Below are 23392 nucleotides of genomic sequence, written 5' to 3' on the forward strand. Positions count from 1 at the left end.
GCCATCTGCAGATTTTGATCTTGTGGCCCATACACCAAAGCTCAGATAATTTCTCTATATTCAGAAGAGCAATAGTCCCAACATTGACTCGGGGACACCAGAATTTACATAATTCTTGGATAAAGATTATCCATTACATAAGAACATAAGAATTAGGAACAGGAATAGGCCATCTAGCCCCTCGAGCCTGCTCTGCCATTCAATAAGATCATGGCTGATCTGGCCGTGGACTCAGCTCCACTTATCCGGCTGGTCCCCGTAACCCTTAATTCCCTTATTGGTTAAAAATCTATCTATCTGTGACTTGAATACATTCAATGAGCTAGCCTCAACTGCTTCCCTGGGCAGAGAATTCCACAGATTCACAACCCTCTGGGAGAAGAAATTCCTTCTCAACTCGGTTTTAAATTGGCTCCCCCGTATTTTGAGGCTGTGCCCCCTAGTTCTAGTCTCCCCTACCAGTGGAAACAACCTCTCTGCCTCTATCTTGTCGATCCCTTTCATGATTTTAAATGTTTCTATAAGATCACCCCTCATCCTTCTGAACTCCAACGAGTAAAGACCCAGTCTACTCAATCTATCATCATTAGGTAACCCCCTCATCTCCGGAATCAACCAAGTGAATCGTCTCTGTACCCCCTCCAAAGCCAGTATATCCTTCCTTAAGTAAGGCGACCAAAACTGCGCGCAGTACTCCAGGTGCGGCCTCACCAATACCCTATACGGTTGCAGCAGGACCTGCCTGCTTTTGTACTCCATCCCTCTCGCAATGAAGGCCAGCATTCCATTCACCTTCCTGATTACCTGCTGCACCTGCAAACTAACTTTTTGGGATTCATGCACAAGGACCCCCAGGTCCCTCTGCACCGCAGCATGTTGTAATTTCTCCCCATTCAAATAGTATTCCCTTTTTTTGTTTTTTTTCCCAAGGTGGATGACCTCACACTTTCCGACATTGTATTCCATCTGCCAAACCTTAGCCCATTCACTTAACCTATCTAAATCTCTTTGCAGCCTCTCTGTGTCCTCTACACAACCCGCTTTCCCACTAATCTTTGTGTCATCTGCAAATTTTGTTACACTACACTCTGTCCCCTCTTCCAGGTCATCTATGTATATTGTAAACAGTTGTGGTCCCAGCACCGATCCCTGTGGCACACCACTAACCACCGATTTCCAACCCGAAAAGGACCCATTTATCCTGACTCTCTGCTTTCTGTTAACCAGCCAATACTCTATCCATGCTAATACATTTCCACTGACTCCACGTACCTTTATCTTCTGCAGTAACCTTTTGTGTGGCACCTTATCGAATGCCTTTTGGAAATCTAAATACACCACATCCATCGGTACACCTCTATCCACCATGCTCGTTATATCCTCAAAGAATTCCAGTAAATTAGTTAAACATGATTTCCCCTTCATGAATCCATGCTGCGTCTGCTTGATTGCACTATTCCGATCTAGATGTCCCGCTATTTCTTCCTTAATGATAGTTTCAAGCATTTTCCCCACTACAGATTTTAAACTAACCGGCCTATAGTTACCTGCCTTTTGTCTGTCCCCTTTTTTAAACAGAGCCGTTACATTAGCTGCTTTCCAATCCGCTGGTACCTCCCCAGAGTCCAGGGAATTTTGGTAGATTAAAACGAATCCATCTGCTATAACTTCCGCCATCTCTTTTAATACCCTGGGATGTATTTCCTCAGAACCAGGGGACTTGTCAATCTTGAGTCCCATTAGCCTGTCCAGCACTACCCCGCTAGTGATAGTGATTGTCTCCAGGTCCTCCCTTCCCACATTCCTGTGACCAGCAATTTCTGGCATGGTTTCTGTGTCTTCCACTGTGAAGACCGAAGCAAAATAATTGTTTAAGGTCTCAGCCATTTCCACATTTGCCATTATTAAATCCCCCTTCTCATCTTCTAAGGGACAAACATTTACTTTAGTCACTCTTTTCCGTTTTATATATCTGTAAAAGCTTTTACTATCCGTTTTTATGTTTTGCGCAAGTTTACCTTCGTAATCTATCCTTTATTGCTTTCTTAGTCATTCTTTGCTGTCGTTTAAAATTTTCCCAACCTTCTATTTTCCCACTAACCTTGGCCACCGTATACGCATTGGTTTTTAATTTGATACTCTCCTTAATTTCCCTGGTTATCCATGGCTGGTTATCCCTTCTCTTACCGCCCTTCTTTTTCATTGGAATATATTTTTGTTGAGCACTATGAAAGAGCTCCTTAAAAGTCCTCCACTGTTCCTCAATTGTGCCACCGTTTAGTCTGTGTTTCCAGTCTACTTTAGCCAACTCTGCCCTCATCCCACTGTAGTCCCCTTTGTTTCAGCATAGTATGCTCGTTTGAGACACTACTTCCTCACCCTCAATCTGTATTACAAATTCAACCATACTGCGATCACTCATTCCGAGAGGATCTTTTACTAGGAGATCGTTTATTATTCCTGTCTCATTACAGAGGACCAGATCTAAGATAGTGTTCTGTAACATACTGTTCTAAGAAACAATCCTGTATGCATTCTATGAATTCCTCCTCCAGGCTACCCCGTGCGATTTGCTCAGACCAATCGATATGTAGGTTAAAATCCCCCATGATTACTGCCGTTCCTTTTTCACATGCCTCCATTATTTTCTTGATTATTGCCCGCCCCACCATGAAGTTATTATTTGGGGGCCTATAAACTACGCCCACCAGTGACTTTTTCCCCTTACTATCTCTAATCTCCACCCACAACGATTCAACATTTTGTTCATTAGAGCCAATATCGTCTCTCACAACTGCCCTGATATCATCCTTTATTAACAGAGCTACCCCACCTCCTTTCCCTTCTTGTCTATCTTTCTGAATCGTCAGATACCCCTGTATGTTTAATTCTCAGTCTTGGCCACCCTGCAACCACGTTTCTGTACTGGCCACCAAATCATACCCATTTGTAATGATTTGTGCCGTCAACTCATTTACTTTATTTCGATGTTTTAATACTAGTTTTTAATCCCTGATTTTTAGTTTTGACCCCTCCTGCAGCCCCTTTACATTCAGTGGCCCTTTTTGTTTTTTGCTTTGGGTTTCTCTGCCCTCCACTTTTACTCATCTCCTTTCTGTCTTTTGCTTTTGTCTCCTTTTTGTTTCCCTCTGTCTCCCTGCATTGGTTCCCATCCCCCTGCCATATTAGTTTAACTCCTCTCCAACAGCACTAGCAAACACTCCCCCTCGCACATTGGTTCCGGTCCTGCCTAGGTGCAGACCGTCCGGTTTGTACTGGTCCCACCTCCCCCAGAACCGGTTCCAATGCCCCAGGAATTTGAATCCCTCCCTGCTGCATCACTCCTCAAGCCACGTATTCATCTGAGCTATCCTGCGATTCCTACTCTGACTCGCACGTGGCACTGGTAGCAATCCTGAGATTACTACTTTTGAGGTCCTATGTTTTAATTTAGCTCCTTAAATTCATGTCGTAGGACCTCTTCCCTTTTTTTACCTATATCGTTGGTACCAATGTGCACCACAACAACTGGCTGTTCACCCTCCCTTTTCAGAATGTCCTGCACCCGCTCCGAGACATCCTTAACCCTTGCACCAGGGAGGCAACATATCATCCTGGAGTCTCTGTTGCGGCCGCAGAAACGCCTATCTATTCCACTTACTATCGAATCCCCTATCACTATCGCTCTCCAACTCTTTTTCCTGCCCTACTGTGCAACAGAGCCAGCCACGGTGCCATGAACTTGGCTGCTGCTGCCCTCCCTGATGAGTCATCCCCCTCAACAGTACTCAAAACGGTGTATCTGTTTTGCAGGGGGATGACCGCAGGGGACCCCTGCACTACCTTCCTTGCACTGCTCTTCCTGCTGGTCTTCCATTCCCTAGCTGGCTGTTGTCCCTTCACCTGCGGTATGACCAACTCACTAAACGTGCTATTCACATCATTCTCAGCATCATGGATGCTCCAGAGTGAATCCATCCTCAGCTCCAACTACGCAATGCGGTCTGTCAGGAACTGGAGGTGGATACACTTCCCGCACACGTAGTCGTCAGGGACACTGGAAGCGTCCCTGAGTTCCCACATGGTACAGGAGGAGCATAACACCTGACCGAGCTCTCCTGCCATGACTTAACCCTTAGATAGGCAACAACAATGCTAAAGTTTACTTACTGTTATAGAAGAGAAAAAAGAAAAACTACTCACCAATCACCAGCCAATCACTTACCCCCTTGGCTGTGACGTCACCTTTTTGTTTCTTTCTACTTCTTTTTTGCCTTCTCCCTATAGCTGCACCGGCTGGGCCTTTTGCAGCCCTCTCGCCGTCCCCGGAACTCACGGCTCTCCACGCACCTCCACACGCTGTTCCCGACTGCCGCCGCGTTGGGCCTTTTGTACTCTTTTTGTCTCTGTACCCCCTCCAAAGCCAGTATATCCTTCCTTAAGTAAGGTGACCAAAACTGCACGCAGTACTCCAGGTGCGGCCTCACCAATACCCTATATAGTTGCAGCAGGACCTCCCTGCTTTTGTACTCCATCCCTCTCGCAATGAAGGCCAACATTCCATTCACTTTCCTGAATACCTGCTGCGCCTGCAAACTAACTTTTTGGGATTCATGCACAAGGACCCCCAGGTCCCTCTGCATCGCAGCATGTTGTAATTTTGTAATTTCTCCCCATTCAAATAATATTCCCTTTTACTGTTTTTTTCCCAAGGTGGATGACCTCACACTTTCCGACATTGTATTCCATCTGCCAAACCTTCGCCCATTCGCTTAACCTATCCAAATCTCTTTGCAGCCTCTCTGTGTCCTCTACACAACCCGCTTTCCCACTAATCTTTGTGTCATCTGCAAATTTTGTTACTCTACACTCTGTCCCCTCTTCCAGGTCATCTATGTATATTGTAAACAGTTGTGGTCCCAGCACCGATCCCTGTGGCACACCACTAACCACCGATTTCCAACCCGAAAAGGACCCATTTATCCCGACTCTCTGCTTTCTGTTCGCCAGCCAATTCTCTATCCATGCTAATACATTTCCTCTGACTCCGCGTACCTCTATCTTCTGCAGTAACCTTTTGTGTGGCACCTTATCGAATGCCTTTTGGAAATCTAAATACACCACATCCATTGGTACACCTCTATTCACCATGCTCGTTATATCCTCAAAGAATTCTAGTAACCACTGCTCTCTGTTCCTATCCACGTGGAACGCATTGCCTGAAAAATGGTGGAAATTACTTTCAAGAAGAAATTGGAAATGTACTTGAAAGGGAGGAGTTATAGGATTCTGGGGAAAGAGTGGGGGTGTGGGACTAATTGGACAGGTTTTCAAAAAGCCGGCACAGACTCGATGGACTGAATAACCTCCTCCTGCACTGTATGATTCCATGATTATTGGTCACTAATAAAGTAGATAAGAGATTGTCAATGGATGTTGTCTAGAGACTTCCAGAAGGCTTTCCATAGAGTGTCACACAACAGATGTGGTCCTGAGCTGTAGTTGGCCTTCTGCGACTGGTGGGTACCGGAGGGACTGGAGTGCATCATCACCCCAGCAAACAGAACTCTAATTTAATCTGCTAAGTTTCCTTTTAATTGTGGTGAAGTTCCAGTCTTTATGGGTTGTGCCCTTTAAGAAGGGGGCATCTGCTTCCCTCTGAATGGCTGATGGCGATTATCATCCACCAGTGGAATCAGAGTAAGCTGCAGTTGGAAAATAAACATTAATTGAAGGCGTCAGTCACAACATTCAATAAATCTAAATTAATAAAAATGACTGGAAAAAATATTTTCCAGAGTTGACTAAATTGTGGGCGCGTCTACACTGAGTGTGACAGTTTTTAATGACACCAAGTGCTGGGGTTTCAGTTTATTTTGTTGTCCTTGCTCCAAACACATTTCACCTGCTTCCAATCACATTCCTGTCAGGTGGAAGATCAAGACATTTAATGGCGGCTGTCTCACCCAGCCTGCAGTGCGATACAGAATGTGCCACCCGACTCTCTGACACCTCCTCCTACCTCCCCGGACCATGACCCCGCTACCCAACATCAAACCATTGTTTCCCAGACTGTCACTGATCTTAATGCCTCTGGAGATCTTCCCTCCACGGCCGCCAACCTCAAAGACCCCCAACCACGCACAGCCCGCTTCTACCTCCTTCCCAAGATCCACAAACAGGACTGCCCTGGTAGACCCATCGTTTCACCCTGATCTCAGCTCTATTTGTTCTCCCCTTGTCCAGTCTCTTCCCGCCTACATCCATGATTCTTCTGATGCCCTCCACCATTTTAACAGTTTCCAGTTTCCTGGCCCCAACCATCTCCTTTTCACCATGGATGTCCAATCCCTCTACACTTGCATCCCCCACCAGGACAGCCTGAGGGGGCTTCGCTTCTTCCTCGAGCAGAGGCCCAACCAGTCCCCATCCACCACCACCCTCCTGCGCCTGGCTGAACTTGTTTTCACATTGAACAACTTCTCCTTTGACTCCACTCACTTCCTTCAAATTATGGGAATCCTATGCCTGCTTTTTTGTGGGATATGTGGAAAATTCTTTGTTCCAGTCCTCCTCAGTTCCTTCCCTCACCTCTTCTTCTGGTACATCGATGAACGTATCGGTGTGGTTTCCTGCTCTCACCCTGAACTGGAAAATTTCATTCACTTTGCTTCCAATTTCCACCCTTCCCTTACCTTCACATGGTCCATATCTGACTCTTCCCTTCCCTTCCTTGACTTCTCTGTCTCCATTTCTGGGGATAGGCTATTGACAAACATTCAATGACTGTCTGCTGGCTGCCACAGCTACCTGGACTACAGTTCCTCCCACCCCGCTTCCTGTAAGGACTCCATTCCATTCACCCATTTCTCATCTCCGTCGCATCTGCTCTGATGATGCCACCTTCCACATTAGTGCCTCTGATATGTCCCTTTTCCCTTAACCAAGGATTCTCCTCTGCTGTGGTTAACATGGCCCTTGACCGTGTCTGTTCTATTTCCTGCCATTCTGCTCTCATCCCTTCCTTGCCCTCCCAGAACCAAGATGGGGTTCCCCTTGTCCTCACCTTTCACCCCACCAGCCTCCACATTCAATGGATCATCCTGCACCCTTTCCGCCTCCTCCAGGGTGGTCCCACAACCAATCACATCTTCCCCTCCCCTCTCAGTATTCCGAAGGGATCGCTCCCTCTGAGACATGCTGATCCACTCCACAGTCACCCCCAGCACCCCTCCCCTTTCCACGGCAACTTACCGTGCAAGCACAGGAGCTGCAACACCTGCCCTTTTACCTCCTCCATTCCCACTGTCCAGGGCCCCAAACACTCCTTCCAGGTAAAACAGTGCGATTTACTTGTACTTCTTTCAATTTATAATGTATTCCCTGCTCACGATGTGGTATCCTCTACAATGGGGAGTTCAAACACAGATTGGGTGACTGCTTTGTGGAAAACCTCCATTCAGTCCGCGAGGGTGACCCCGAGCCTCTGGTCGCCTGTCTCCGGTCCACTCCCACTCCCACATCTCTGTCCTCGGCCTCCTACACTGTTCTAATGAAGCTGAGTACAGATTCGAGGAACAGCACCTCATCTTCTGTTTAGGCCTTCTGGACTCGACATAAGAATTCAACAATTTCAAACCATAACTTCTGCTCATATTTTTTTTCTTTTCTGTTTTTTTGTCTTTCCCATGGCAGCTGTTGATGATTCTGCCATCTCCATTTACGCCCTATCAAGACTCATAGAAACATAGAAAATAGGAGCAGTAGTAGGCCATTCGGCCCTTCAAGTCTGCACCACCATTCAATATCATGGCTGATCCTCTATCTCAACACCATATTCCTGCTTTTCCCCATACCCCTTAATGCCTTTTGTTTCTAGAAATCAATCCATCTCCCTCTTAAATATATTCAGTGACTTGGCCTCCACAGCCTTCTGTGGTAGAGAATTCCACAGATTCACCAACCTCCAAGTGAAAAAATTTCTCCTCATCTCGGTCCTAAATTTCCTACCCCGTATCCTGAGACCTCCTTGTTCTTGACTTCCCATCCAGGAGAAACATCCTCCCTGCATCCAGTCTGTCCAACCCAGTCAGAATTTTATACGTTTCTATGAGATCCGCCCTCATTCTTCTAAACTCTAGTGAATACAGGCCTAGTCGATCCAATCTCCTCATTCGACAGTCCTGCCATCCCAGGAATCAGTCTGGTGAATCTTCGCTGCACTCCCTCTATGGCAAGTATACCCTTTCTTAGGTAAGGAGACCAAAACTGCACACAATACTCCAGATGCGGTCTCACCAAGGCCCTGTATAACTGTAGTAAAACATCCTTGCTTCTGTACTCAAATCCTCTTGCAATGAAGGCCAACATACCATTTGCCTTCCTAACTGCTTGCTGCACCTGCTTGTTTACTTTCAATGACTGGTGTACAAGGACACCCAGGTCTCTCTGTACATCGACACTTCCCAAGTCATAACCATTTAAATAATACTTTGTCCTTATGTTTTTCCTGCCAAAGTGGATAACTTCACATTTATCCACGTTATATTGCATCTGCCTTGTGTTTGCCCACTCACTCATCCTATCTAAATCGCCTTGTAGCGTCTTTGCATCCTCCTCACAATTCATAATCCCACCTAGTTTTGTGTCGTCAGCAAACTTGAAAATATTACATTTGGTTCCCTCATCCAAATCATTTATATATATATTGTGAATAGCTGGGGTCCAAGCACTGATCCCTGTGGTACCCCACTAGTCACTACCCACCACCCCAAAAAAGACCTGTTTATTCCTACTCTGTTTCCTGTCAGATAACCAATTTTCAATCCATGCCAATACATTACCCCCAATCCTATGTGCTTTAATTTTGCACACTAACCTCTTATGTGGGACTTTATCAAAGGCCTTCTGAAAATCCAAATACACTACATCCACTGGTTCTCCCTTATCTATTATATCAGTTACATCTTCAAAAAAGCTCCAGTAGGTTTGTCAAACGTGATTTTCCTTTCATAAATCTATGTTGACTTTGTTTAATTCCGTTGATATTATCTAAGTGTGCCGTTATCACATCCTTTATAATAGACTCTAGCATTTTTGCTACTACTGATGTCAGGCTAACCGGTCTGTAGTTCCCCGTTTTCTCTCTCCCTCCTTTTTTAAATAGTGGGGTTACATTTGACACCCTCCAATCTGCAGGAACTGATCCATAATCTAAAGAATTTTGGAAGATGACAACCAATGCATCTACTATTTCCATGGCTACCTCTTTTAGTACTCTGGGATGCAGATCATCAGGCCCTGGGGATTTATCGGCCTTCAGTCCCATTAGTTTCTCCAGCATTATTTTCTTACTAATACTCATTTCCATTAATTCCACTTGCTCACTAGACCCTTGGTTCCCTAGCATTTCTGGGAGGTTATTTGTGTCTTCTTCCGTGAAAACAGAACTGAAGTATTTATTTAATTGTTCTGCCATTTCCTTGTTTCCCATTACAAATTCTCCTGTTTCTGTCTGTAAAGGACCTACATTTGTCTTCACTAATCTTGTTTTTTTACATACTTATAGAAACTTTTGCAGACATTTTTTTATGTTCCTTGCAAGTTTCCTCTCATACTCTATTTTTCTCCACTTAATCATCTTAGTCCTCATCTTTTGTTTCTTACCATCTCCTTTTGCCTCGCACCATCATCCCTTTTGTTTCTTAATCTCTTCTGCCTTCCACTCTATCACAGACCTTCCCTTTTGTTCTTTCCTCACCACCCCCCACCCCCCATATCCCTGCCTCTACACTTGCTTCAAATCCTGTTACAGCTCTAACTTTTTCCAATTCTGATGAAGGATTAACAAAATGTTAACACTGTTTCTCTCTCCACAGACGCTGCTAAGTTTTTCCAGCATTTTTTATTTTTATTTAAACATAAGCGTGTCCCTTACAACGGAGGCAGCACGAGCCTGGAGCAGTTGGAGGGAGTTTTGAACCTGGAACAGCAGGAGGGAGTTTTGAACCTGGAACAGCAGGAGAGAGTTTTGAACCTGGAACAGCAGGAGGGAGTTTTGAACCTGGAACAGCAGGAGAGAGTTTTGAACCTGGAGCAGCAGGAGGGAGTTTTGACCCTGGAGCAGCAGGAGGGAGTTTTGAACCTGGAACAGCAGGAGAGAGTTTTGACCCTGGAGCAGCGGGAGAGAGTTTTGACCCTGGAGCAGTTGGAGGGAGTTTTGAACCTGGAGCAGCAGGAGGGAGTTTTGAACCTGGAGCAGCAGGAAGGAGCTTTGAACCTGGAACAGCAGGAGGGAGTTTTGAACCTGGAACAGCGGGAGGGAGTTTTGAACCTGGAACAGCAGGAGGGAGTTTTGACCCTGGAGCAGCGGGAGGGAGTTTTGAACCTGGAGCAGCAGGAGGGAGTTTTGAACCTGGAGCAGCGGGAGGGAGTTTTGAACCTGGAACAGCAGGAGGGAGTTTTGAACCTGGAACAGCAGGAGGGAGTTTTGAACCTGGAACAGCAGGAGGGAGTTTTGACCCTGGAGCAGCAGGATGGAGTTTTGAACCTGGAACAGCAGGAGAGAGTTTTGAACCTGGAACAGCAGGAGGGAGTTTTGACCCTGGAGCAGCAGGATGGAGTTTTGACCCTGGAACAGCAGGAGGGAGTTTTGAACCTGGAGCAGCACGAGGGAGTTTTGACCCTGGAGCAGCGGGAGGGAGTTTTGAACCTGGAGCAGCTGGAAGCAGCTCGAGTCTAGAGCCAACACAGGTCCTGTCAAGGGGACGAAATGAGAAATAAAAAGTAATAAAATTAGGACATCACAAGGATGGAGATTGTTTCTTCCAATATTAATTGAATCACTGGACAGGGAATGAATCTTAAAGAAAGCTAATAACTGATTTAATTTGCTTCAATTGCTGAGTTTCTAATTTTAACTTAATTTATAATTATGGTATATATTATTTTTGTTTAATTATAATTAATCTTTATTATAGTGATTTTACTATTGTATACTCCTTATTGTATTATTTACAATGTAATTTGAATTTTTTTTTTTTTTTTTAAAGTGTTTTTGCCTGTCTATCTGCTGCACATTTTGGCTGCCGCTTTGGACCCGAGCCATTTACCTCTTTTTACACTTCCTTCTCATGCTTTTTCTCTTTCCCTCAATGGTCAATATCCAACATGCTGTAAAATTGTTGTGAAGCACCTTAGGATGTTTTACTACGTTAAAGGCGCTATATAAATAAAAGTTATTATTTCAGATTCAGCACGGATTAGACGTAGAGTAAAGCTCCCTCTACATTGTCCCATCTAACACTCCCAATGCAGGTACAGCACGGGGTTCGATCCAGATTAAAGCGTCCTCTACACTGTCCCATCAAACACTCCCAGGGCAGGTACAACATGTGTTAGATACAGAGTAAAGCTCCCTCTACAATGTCCCATCAAATACTCCCAGGGCAGTGTCGAGGGAACTTTACTGAGATCCATCACCTCAATGAGCACAAAAATTCACCGAAAGGGAGTAACATAAACCCAACAGCTGCTGCACAACAGAGATACTGAGGGACAGAGAGTGTTCAGGACAATGACATTTCTCACTCAATAAGGTATAAATTGATCCTGTACCTCTCCCCATTAATCCTGGGCTCCACACGGGTTGAATCCTGCTGTTTCCCTTCCTGTCACAGCACTGAGCTAAACCTAGTCCATAATGCGCAGGGCTCAGGGAGGTTGGTTGCTGGGCACTACAGTGATGTCATAAAGCAGGACCATTCAGCCCAGCGGGTCCTCTCCTTGTCCCTTTAAAGGTGGAGAGTTGGGACATCCTGTCCCAACACACATTCCCCCTGTTCATACTGAGAATCCCCAGGGAAGGCCCAAGGCCCAGAGTGTGGAACACGACTAAGGGGAAAAAAGGAGAGAAGGGGAGGTAAGTCAAGTACTAGGGAGTGAGGGACACCAAGCTTCAGGTTTAGAGCCTGTAAACTTCAGGAGGGGCAGACCGAGTTCAGTAGTTTCAGGATCCAGGGAGAGAACAAGGAGCAGATTTGGAGACTGGTGTGGATTCCAGCACAGTGAGGATGTGGGGGGAGGGAGATTGTGTAGGGCCATGTATTAGGGGTGTAGGAGGAACAAGAGAGGAAAGGTCAGAGGAGCAATTACTGCAGCAGTGTCCATAAATAGTGAGAGAGAAGGTGGGGGTTAGAGTGGACCATGGAGAGTCTGTTAAACTGTCTGTGTGCTGTGACCAGCTTTCCTTCTGTTAAAAATAGCCTCCTGCAGCCCATTAAATTCCACCAATGTCCTTTGGTCCAGTCTCTCTTTGTAAAACATCGGCTGTTATTAAAGCTTCTTATTCTGACTCACTCACAGAGAGAAATGAGCTGCAGAACTGGCCACACTATCAGCTTTAAGGAGACATTTCCATTTGGAGATCGGATTGCCCATTGAGTTTGACTAAATTGATGTTAAAGTAACAATGCTGCTTTGCCCCGTGACAATAACACATCAGAATATTTCCCACAGGTTAAAATCCAATATTACAGGGACTCACTGCCCTGGATGGTTGAAGTGGACCCTGTCATATAATAGAATTTTCTGTCCTGTCATCTTGTAGATTCATCTTTTAGAATGTTGTGGGAACTCAGTTTTCAGATGGGATTTAATGACCGACTGAATCCTGCCAGACAGGGAGCAGATAATCAGCCTCTCCCAGTATCGATGAGTTTCCAGCTGGGATGAGGAACTGAACTCATTCCCACACTCCCATTTCCATGGTTTCTCCATGGTGGCGGTGTCCTCATGTTTCTCCAGGTTCAATATCCAATGGCTGATGAAATACAGGTCCCAATGAATACATTGACTGTTAGAGGTTGATGGGATGTTTGGTTTAAGCTTCCCGTCTGTAAATCCTCCCTGTCTCGGCTATATACTGCTTTTCTGGACTGCAACCGTTCAAGAAAGTGGCTCACCATCACCTTCTCAAGGACAGTTAGGTATGGGCAATAAATGATGGCCTTGCCAGTGCTGCCCACATACCAGGAATTTTTTAAAAAGTAAGGAAGAAACCAGTCAGGATTGGAAAACTATTGACAAAGAATTCAAGGGGTTCTTCCATTTGGGATCGTTATTTATTTTGTCCACTCAAGGAGTTAGATAACAGACTTTCACCTGCAAATATAGAGCTGGATTATTGGGCCGTGATGTGTTTACTTTTGTTGAGTACATTTGCTGAGTGGATTTAAATTGAAAACTAGGTTTGCAGGCATGATTCTCTATCCACACATCGAAAGTGAGAGAGATGCTGTGGGGCACACGCTAAGTCCAGTAGCTGGAAGTGATTAACAGACTGGGTTTTGTGTTTAGTGACCCCAGGCGTGTTACCGATACCATCCCTGGATACCAAGGCTAGGAGAGGCACTCTAAAAGGTATGGAGATCTGGGACTTGTCCATGAGAGAAATGAAAGATATGAGAACTGAAATGATCTAGAGTTAGAAAGGAGAAAAGATCCAAAAATGGAACAGTCTGTAACAGGACACCAATTAGTCTCCTCTTACCTTGGAGATGTCAAGGACATGACACATTGTGTTTGAAACAAAGCTAATTTATTTGAAAGATATCAAAACACAAAATCCAGCCCAGTTATTGGGGTTATCAGCAGAAACAAACCCCAACTGTCAAAATGAACATGGTTCAGTCCTGGATGTGATTGTTGGGGCAGGAGAGCGGCCTCTCCCCAGTGTGAACTCACTGGAGTGTCAGAAGGTTAGATGACTGATTGAATCCTTTCCCACACACACAGCAGGTGAACAGCCTCTCCCAGTGTGAACTTGTTGGTGTCTCAGCAGGTTGGATGAGGTAGTGAATCCCTTCCCACAATCAGGGCAGATGAATGGTCTCTCCCCAGTGTGAACCCGTTGGTGTCTCAGCAGGGTGGATGACTGAGTGAATCCCTTCCCACAATCAGGGCAGATGAATGGTCTCTCCCCAGTGTGAACTCGTGTGTGCCTCAGCAGTTGGGATGACTGAGTGAATCCTTTCCCACACACAGAGCAAGTGAACGGCCACTCCCCAGTGTGAGTATGTTGGTGTGTCAGCAGATCATTTTTTATTTTAAAACTCTTCTCACAGTCAGAACATTTAAAAGGTCTATCCCCAGTGTGAACTCGCTGGTGTGTCAGCAGGATGGATGAACGACTGAATCTCTTCCCACATACGGAGCAGGTGAACGGTCTCTCCCTAGTGTGAGTGCGTTGGTGATTCATCAGCTCATTTGTGCTTTTAAAGCTCTTCTCACAGTCAGAACATTTAAAAGGTCTCTCATCAGTGTGAAATCGCTGGTGTGTCAGCAGGTTGGATGAGTGAGTGAATCCCTTCCCACACTCTGAGCAGGTGAACAGCCTCTCCCCAGTGTGAACTCGCCGGTGTGTGAGCAGGTTGGATAACCGAGCGAATCGTTCACCACACACTGAGCAGGTGAACGGCCTCTCTCCAGTGTGAGTGCCTTGATGATTCAGCAGATCCCTTGTGCTTTTAAAGCTCTTCTCACAGCCAGAACATTTAAAAGGTCTCTTATTGGTGTGAATAAGTTGGTGAGACGTGAGGTGGGATAACTGAGTGAATCCCTTCCCACACACGGAGCAGGTGAATGGCCGCTCCCCAATGTGGATTCGCTTGTGCACTGTGAGGTGGGATGACACAGTGAATCCCTTCCCACACACTGAGCAGGTGAACGGCCTCTCCCCAGTGTGAACTCGCTGGAGTCTCACCAGGCGGGATGAGACAGTGAATCCCTTCCCACACACGGAGCAGGTGAACGGCCTCTCCCCAGTGTGAATTCGCTGGTGTTCCGTGAGCGTGGATGACTGCCTGAATCTCATTCCACAGTGAGAGCAACTGAATGGTCTCTCATCAGTGTGAATCTGCTGGTGTCTCACCAGGTGGTATGACTGAGTGAATCCCTTCCCACACATGGAGCACGTGAATGGCCTCTCCCCAGTGTGAACTCGCTGGTGATTCAGCAAAGTGGATGACTGAGTGAATCCCTTCCCACAGTCCCCACATTCCCACGGTTTCTCCATGGTGCAGATGTCCTTGTGTCTCTCCAGGTTGGACGATCAGTTGAAGCCTCGTCCACACACACAACACGTGTACAGTTTCTCCCCGCTGTGAACGGTGCGATGTTTTTTCAGGCTGTGTAACTGGTTAAAGCTCTTTCCACAGTCAGTCAGTGTACTGGAACACTCTCACTCGGGTGTGTGTGTGTCTTGGTGCTTTTCCAGTCACACTGATGTTTGAAATCTTTTTCCACAAACAGAACAAACATTTCTCCTTCCACTTTCACGGTCCGATGATATTCAGGTTGCAACGAATCGAGTGACTGTCACATCTTGATGTGATGTTTGGTTTGAGTTTCCCATCTGTAAATCCTCCCCTTCTAATACCCTGTAAAAGGAGTTTACAAAAGTCATCACTGTAAGTACAGGATAGAAAGTTAGAACAGACAATTCTAATATTTATGGAACATTCTTTCCTCTCTTGTTCCCCAAAACATGTGGTCCAATCAAACAAATAGCAGAAAAAATAAGCAACAAAGTCACAACAATAGCAAAGGGAACCTTCCCAACTAAATCAGGATGTTGTTACCAGTGTCTATGACACACTCTGTATGCTGAGGCGGAACATATGAAGTGTACCAATGGACACCGCATTCTCCAGGGTCACTCAGACTAGACCGCGGAAGATAGGCAGACAGCCAGAGCAACCACCCACCATTGGTCCCCTGGCCATCCTGGACCTACAAATTGCTGTTTTAGCCAGGCCCAAGGGCAGGTCCAGGAGAAGAACCAGCAGCTTGTTCACACTGTTCAGAAACCATTTAAATGTTCTGACTGTGGGAAGAGCTTTAAAACACCCAGGTAGCTGAAGGGACACCAGCGAGTTCACACTGATGAGGCCATTCAAATGTTCCGACTGTGGGAAGAGCTTTAAAAGACCCAGGAAGCTGAAGGGACACGAGCGAGTTCACTGAAGGGACACTGGGGAGAGGCCGTTCACCTGCTCCGAATATGGGAAAGGATTCACTGAGTCATACATGCTGAAGACACCAACTTGTTCACACTGATGAGAGACCCTTTAAATGTTCTGACTGCGGGAAAGCTTTAAAAGCTCCGTGGAGCTGAAGAGACGCCAGCTCATTCACTGGTGAGAGGCTGTTCACCTGCTCCTTGTGTGGGAAGGGATTCACTTAGTCATCCACCCTCCTGTCACACCAGCTTGTTCACATGGACGAGAGACCCTTTAAATGTTCTGACTGTGGGCAGTGCTTTAAAAGCTCTAAGAGCCTTAAGAGACACCGGCGTGTTCACACTGATCATAGAATCCTACAGCACAGAAGGAGGAGCTTCGGCCCTTCATGTCTCTGCTGCCATTTTGAAAGAGCTGTCCAATTTAGTCCCCTACCCCAGCTTTATCCCCATAACCCTACAATCTTGTCCTCTTCAAGTACATGCTCAATTGCTGTTTGAAAGTTCTTATAGAACCTGATTCCACCATCCTTTCAGATGGTGCATTCCAGACCTTAACATCCCTCTGTGTGAAAATATTTCCCCGCTAGTTCTTGCGGCAATTATTTTAAATCTGTGACCTTTGGTTACTGACCCTTTTGCCAGAGGAAACAGTTTCTCCCTACTTGCTCTATCATAACCCCTCCTAACTTTGAATACCTCTATTAGGTCTCACCTTAATCTTATCTGCTCGAAGGGGAACAATCCCAGCTTCTCCTACTCTCCACATAACTGAAGTCCGTCATCCCTGGTAACATCGTGGTAAAGCTCCTCTGTACCCTCTCCAAGGCCTTGTCATCCTTCCGAAAGTGTGGTGCCCAGAACTGTACACAAGTCTCCAGCTGAGGCTAAAACCGTGCAGCCATACAGAGCCCTGGTTAGAAACATAGAAAATAGGTGCAGGAGTAGGCCATTCGGCCCTTCGAACCTGCACCACCATTCAATAAGATCATAGCTGATCATTCACCTCAGTACCCCTTTCCTGCTTTCTCTCCATACCCCTTGATCTCTTTAGCCACATCTAAGTCCCTCTTGAATATATCTAACGAACTGGCCTCAACAACTCTGTGGTAGAGAATTCCACAGGTTCACAATTCTGAGTGAAGAAGTTTCTCCTATCTCGGTCCTAAATGGTTTACCCCTTATCCTTAGACTATGATCCTTGGTTCTGGACTTCCCCAACATCGGGAACATTCTTCCTGCATCTAACCTGTCCAGTCCCGTCAGAATTTTATATGTTTCTATGAGATCCCCTCTCATTCTTCTAAACTCCAGTGAATACAGGCCCAATCGATCCAGTCTCTCCTCATATGTCAGTCCTGCCATCCGGGGAATCAGTCTGCAGAACCTTCGCTGCACTCCCTCAATAGCAAGAACATCCTTCCTCAGATTAGGAGACCAAAACTGAACACAATATTCCAGGTGAGACCTCACTCACCAAGGCTCTGTACAACTGCAGCAAGACCTCCCTGCTCCTATACTCAAATCACCTATGAAGGCCAACATGCCATTTGCCTTCACCGTCTGCTGTACCTGCATGCCAACTTTCAATGACTAATGCACCTCCCCCTTTCCTAATCTGCCGCCATTCAGATCGTATTCTGCCTTCATGTTTTTGCCACCAAAGTGGATAACCTCAAATTTATCCACATTATACTGCATCTGCTATGCATTTGCTCACTCACCTAACCTGTCCAAGTCACCCTGCAGCATCTTAGCATCCTCCTCACATCTCACACAGCCACCCAGCTTAGTGTCATCTGCAAACTTGGAGATACTCCACTCAATTACTTCATCTAAATCATTGATGCATTGAATAGCTGTAAATAGCTGGGGTCCCAGCACTGAGCCCTGCGACACCCCACTAATCACTGCCTGCCATTCTGAAAAGGACTTGTTTATCCCGACTCTCTACTTCCTGTCTGCCAACCAGTTCTCTATCCATGTCAATACATTATCCCCAATACCATGTGCTTTAATTTTGCACACCAATCTCTTGTGTGGGACCTTGTCAAAAGCCTTTTGAACGTCCAAATACACCACATCCACTGGTTCTCCCTTGTCCACTCTACTAGTTACATCCTCAAAAAATTCCAAAAGATTTGTCAAGCATGATTTCCCTTTCATAAATCCAACCTGTCACTGCTTTCCAAATGCTCTGCTATTTCATCCTTAATAATTGATTCCAACATTTTCCCCATCACTGAAGTCAGGCTAACTGGTCTATAATTAGTCCCTTTCTCTCACACTCCCTTTTTAAAAAGTGGTGTTACATTAGCTACCCTCCAGTACATAGGAACCGATCCAGAGTCGATAGAATGTTGAAAAATGATCACCAATGCATTCATTATTTCTAGGGCCACTTCCTTAAGTACTCTGAGATGCAGGCACTGGAGATTTATCAGCCTTCAATCCCATCAATTTCCCTAACACAATTTCCAGACTAATAAGGATTTCCTTCAGTTCCTACTTCTCACCAGACCCCCGGTCCTCTAGTATCTCCAGAAGATTATTTGTGTCTTCCTTCGTGAAGACAGAACCAAAATATTTGTTCAATTGGTCTGCCATTTCTTTGTTCCCCATTATAAATTCACCTGATTCTGACTGCAAGGAACCTTCGTTTGTCTTCACTAATCGTTTTCTCTTCACATATCTATAGAAGCTTTTGCAGTCAGATTTTATGTTCCCAGCAAGCTTCCTCTCAAACTATTTTACCCCTCCTAATTAGACCCTTTGTCCTCCTCTGCTGAATTATAAAATTCTCCCAGTCCTCAGGTTTGCTGCTTTTTCTGGCCAATTTATATGCCTCTTCCTTGGATTTAACACTATCCTTAATTTTCCTTGTTTGCCACGGTTGAGCCACCTTCCCCATTTTATTTTTACTCCAGACAGGGATGTACAATTGTTGAAGTTCATCCATGTGATCTTTAAATGTTTGCCATTGCCTATCCGCCATCAATCCCTTAAGTATCATTCGCCAGTCTATTCTAGCCAATTCACGTCTCATACCATCAAAGTTAGAGAGTCGGAATAAACGGGTCCTTTTCAGAATGGCAGGCAGTGACTAGTGGAGTGCCGCAGGGCTCAGTGCTGGGACCCCAGCTCTTTACAATATACATTAACGATTTAGATGAAGGAATTGAGTGTAATAGCTCAGAGTTTGCGGGTGACACTAAGCTGGGTGGCGGTGTGAGCTGTGAGGAGGACGGCAAGAGGCCGCAGGGTGACTTGGACAGGTTAGGTGAGTGGGCAAATGCATGGCAGATGCAGTATAATGTGGATAAATGTGACGTTATCCATTTTGGGGGCAAAAACACGAAGGCAGAATATTATCTGGATGGTGGCAGATTAGGAAAAGGGGAGTTGCAACGAGACCTGGGTGTCATGGTTCATCAGTCACTGAAAGTGGGCATGCAGGTACAGCAGGCGGTGAAGAAGGCAAATGGCATGTTGGCCTTCATAGCTAGGGGATTTGAGTATAGGAGCAGGGAGGTCTTACTGCAATTGTACAGGGCCTTAGTGAGGCCTCACCTGGAATATTGTGTACAGTTTTGGTCTCCTAATCTGAGGAAGGATGTTCTTGCTGTTGAGGGAGTGCAGCGAAGGTTCACCAGACTTATTCCAGGGATGGCTGGACTGTCATATGAGGAGAGACTGGATCAACTGGGCCTTTATTCACTGGAGTTTAGAAGGATGAGAGGGGATCTCATAGAAACATATAAGATCCTGACGGGACTGGACAGGTTAGATGCGGGAAGAATGTTCCCGATGTTGGGGGCGTCCAGAACCAGGGGACATAGCCTTAGGATAAGGGGTAGGCCATTTAGGACTGAGATGAGTAGAAACTTCTTCATTCAGAGAGTTGTTAACCTATGTAATTCCCTGCCGCAGTGAGTTGTTGATGCCAGTTCATTGGATATATTCAAGAGGGAGTTAGATATGGCCCTTACGGCTAAGGGGATCAAGGGGTATGGAGAGAAAGCAGGAAAGGGGTACTGAAGGAATAATCAGCCATGATCTTATTGAATGGCGGTGGAGGCTCGAAGGGCCGAATGGCCTACTCCTACATCTATTTTCTATGTTTCTATGTTACCTTTCCTTAAGTTCAGGACCTTCATCTCTGAATTAACTGTGTCACTCTCTATCTTAATAAAGAATTCTACCATATTATGATCACACTTTCCCAAGCGGCCTCGCACATCAAGATTGCTAATTAGTCCTTTCTCATTACACATCACCCAGTATAGGATGGCCAGCCCTCTAGTTGGTTCCTCGACATATTGGTCTAGAGAACCATCCCTAATACACTCCAGGAAATCCTCCTCCACCGTATTGCTACCAGTTTAGTTTGCCCAAGCTATATGTAGATTAAAGTCGCCCATGATAACTGCTGTACCTTTTTTTGCACGCATCCCTAATTTCTTGTTTAATGCTGGCCCCAACCTTACTTCTACTGTTTGCTGGTCTGTACACAACTCCCACTAGCGTTTTCTGTCCTTTGCTATTCCGCAGCTCCACCCATACAGATTCTACATCATCCAAGCTAATGTCTTTCCTTACTATTGCGTTAACTTCCTCTTTACCAGCAAAGCTATCCCACCACCTTTTCCTTTCTGTCTATCCTTCCTAAATGTTGAATACCCCTGGATGTTGAGTTCCCAGCCATGGTCACCCTGGAGCCATGTCTCCGTGATGCCAAATATATCATATTCATTAATTTCTGCCTGTGCAGTTAATTCATCCTCCTTATTATGAATACTCCTCGCATTGAGGCACAGATCCTTCAAGCTTGTCTTTTTAAACACACTTTGCCCCTTTAGAATTTTGCTGTAATGTGGCCCTTTTTGATTTTTGCCTTGGGTTTCTCTGCCCTCCACTTTTACTTTTCTTCTTTCTATCTTTTGCTTCTGCCCCCATTCTACTTCCCTCTATCTCCCTGCATAGGTTCCCATCCCCCTGCCATATTAGTTTAACCCCTCCCCAACAGCACTAGCAAACACTCCCCCAAGGACATTGGTTCTGATCTTGCCCAGGTGCAGACCATCCTGTTTGTAATGGTCCCACCTCCCCCAGAACCGGTTCCAATGTCCCAGGAATTTGAATCCCTCCCTTCTGCACCACTCCTCAAGCCACATACTCATCTTCGCTATCCTGCGATTCCTCCTCTGACTAGCATGTGGCACTGGTAGCAATCCTGAGATTACTACCTTTGAGGTCCTACTTTTTAAATTTAACTCCTAGCTCCTTCACCTTGTAGGACCTCATCCCGCTTTTTACCTGTATCGTTGGTACCTATATGCACCACGACAACTGGCTGTTCACCCTCCCCCTCCAAAATGTCCTGCAACCGCTCCGAGACATCCTTGACCCTTGCACCAGGGAGGCAACATTCCATCCTGGAGTCTCGATTGCGGCCGCAGAAACGTCTATCTATTCCCCTTACAATAGAATCACCTCCCACTATAGCTCTCCCACTCTTTTTCCTGCCCTCCTGTGCAGCAGAGCCACCCACGGTGCCTTGGACTTGGCTGCTGCTGCCCTCCCTGGATGAGTCGCCCCCCCAACAGTACCCAAAACGGTGTATCTGTTTTGGAGGGGGATGACCGCAGGGGACCCCAGCACTACCTTCCTTCCGCTGCTCTTCCTGTTGGTCTACCATTCCCTATCTGTCTGTGTCACCTTTACCTGCAGTAAGACCAACTCACTAAACGTGCTATTCACGGCATCCTCAGCATCATGGATGCTCCAGAGTGAATCCAGGTGATGCTAGATCAATTGTTAAATCTGAGATTGATAATTTATTTTTTTAAAACCATCATGGGATATGAACCAAAGATGGGTGTGCAGTTAGGTCGCAGATCAGCCCTGATCTCATTGAATGATAGAACAGGCTTGAGGGGCTGAATAGCCTACTCCTGTCCTATGATCCTAACTAGTGATTTGTAAATGTTTAGTGTAACTTCCATTGTATTCAATGGCCCTATTTGTAAAGCCAAGTACCTCATATGCTTTCTGAACTGCCTTACCAACTTGTCGTTGCACTTTCAACGATTTGTGAATATGCACCCTCAGGTCCCTCTGTCTTGAACCCCCTCAAAATATTGCCAGTTAGATTATACTGTTATCCATGTTGTTTCTCCAAAAGTGCATCACTTCACACTTATCCGCATTTTATTGCATCTGCCATGTGTCTGACCATTTCACCATTCTGTCTATGTCCTCCTGACGTCTGCTACTATCATGCTCACGATTTACAATGTTGCCAAGTTTTGTTTCATCCGTAAACTTCAAAATTGTACACCCAAACCCAAGTCCAGGTCATTTATATATCACAGATAGATAGATTTTTAACCAATAAGGGAATTAAGGGTTACGGGGACCGGCCGCATAAGTGGAGCTGAGTCCACGGCCAGATCAGCCATGATCTTATTGAATGGCGGAGCAGGCTCGAGGGGCTAGATGGCCTACTCCTCTTCCTAATTCTTATGTTCTTATAACAAGAAAAGCGATGGTGCTAATACGAACCCCTGGGAACCCCACCACATACTTCCCTCCAGTCAGAAACATATCCATTCAGCCTCCTATGCATTAGCCAATTATATACTCAAATTACCAGCATCCAGGCCCAGCGGGAGATCGAGAGCCAGCGGCAGTTGGTGAGAGGCGGGAGCGGCCTATAAAAGGCGTGCTTGTGCAGCTACAGCGGGAGAGAAAGCAAAATAGAAGTAGAAAGGAATCAAAAGGTGACGTCACAGCCAATGGGGTAAGTGATTGGTGAGTAGCTTTTCTTTTTATTTTTTATATCAGTAAGTGAACAGTAACATTGTTATTACCAATTTAAGGGTATCTAAGGGTTAAGTCATGGCAGGAGAGATCGGTCACGTGATATGCTCCTCCTGTACCATGTGGGAACTCAGGGACACTTCCGGTGTCCCTGACGACCACGTGTGAGAGAAGTGTGGCCGCCTCGAGCTCCTGACGGTCCGCGTTGTGGAATTGGAGCTGAGGGTGGATTCACTCTGGAGCATCCACGATGCTGAGAATGACGTGAGTATCACGTGTAGTGAGTTGGTCTTATCGCAGGAGAAGGGTCCACAGCCAGATAGAGAATGGAAGACCAGCAGGAAGAGCACTGCAAGGAAGGTAGTGCAGGGGTCCCCTGTGGTCATCCCCCTGCAAAACAGATACACCGCTTTGAGTACTGTTGGGGGGGGGGGGGGGGGGGGGGAGATGACTCATCAGGGGAGGGCAGCAGCAGCCAAGTTCATGGCACCGTGGCTGCCTCTGCTGCACAGGAGGGCAGGAAAAAGAGTGGGAGCGCGATAGTGATAGGGG

General features: G+C 46.0%; 1 pseudogene; it reads right to left on the minus strand.

Moving 5' to 3' along the window:
* Positions 1-22726, minus strand: part of LOC139273680 (zinc finger protein 850-like) — a 59705-nt pseudogene extending 36979 nt beyond the window's left edge.
* Positions 22727-23392: the final 666 nt, after the last annotated feature.

This window comes from Pristiophorus japonicus, chromosome 9, assembly GCF_044704955.1.
Source record: "Pristiophorus japonicus isolate sPriJap1 chromosome 9, sPriJap1.hap1, whole genome shotgun sequence".
Taxonomy (NCBI): Eukaryota; Metazoa; Chordata; class Chondrichthyes; family Pristiophoridae; genus Pristiophorus; species Pristiophorus japonicus.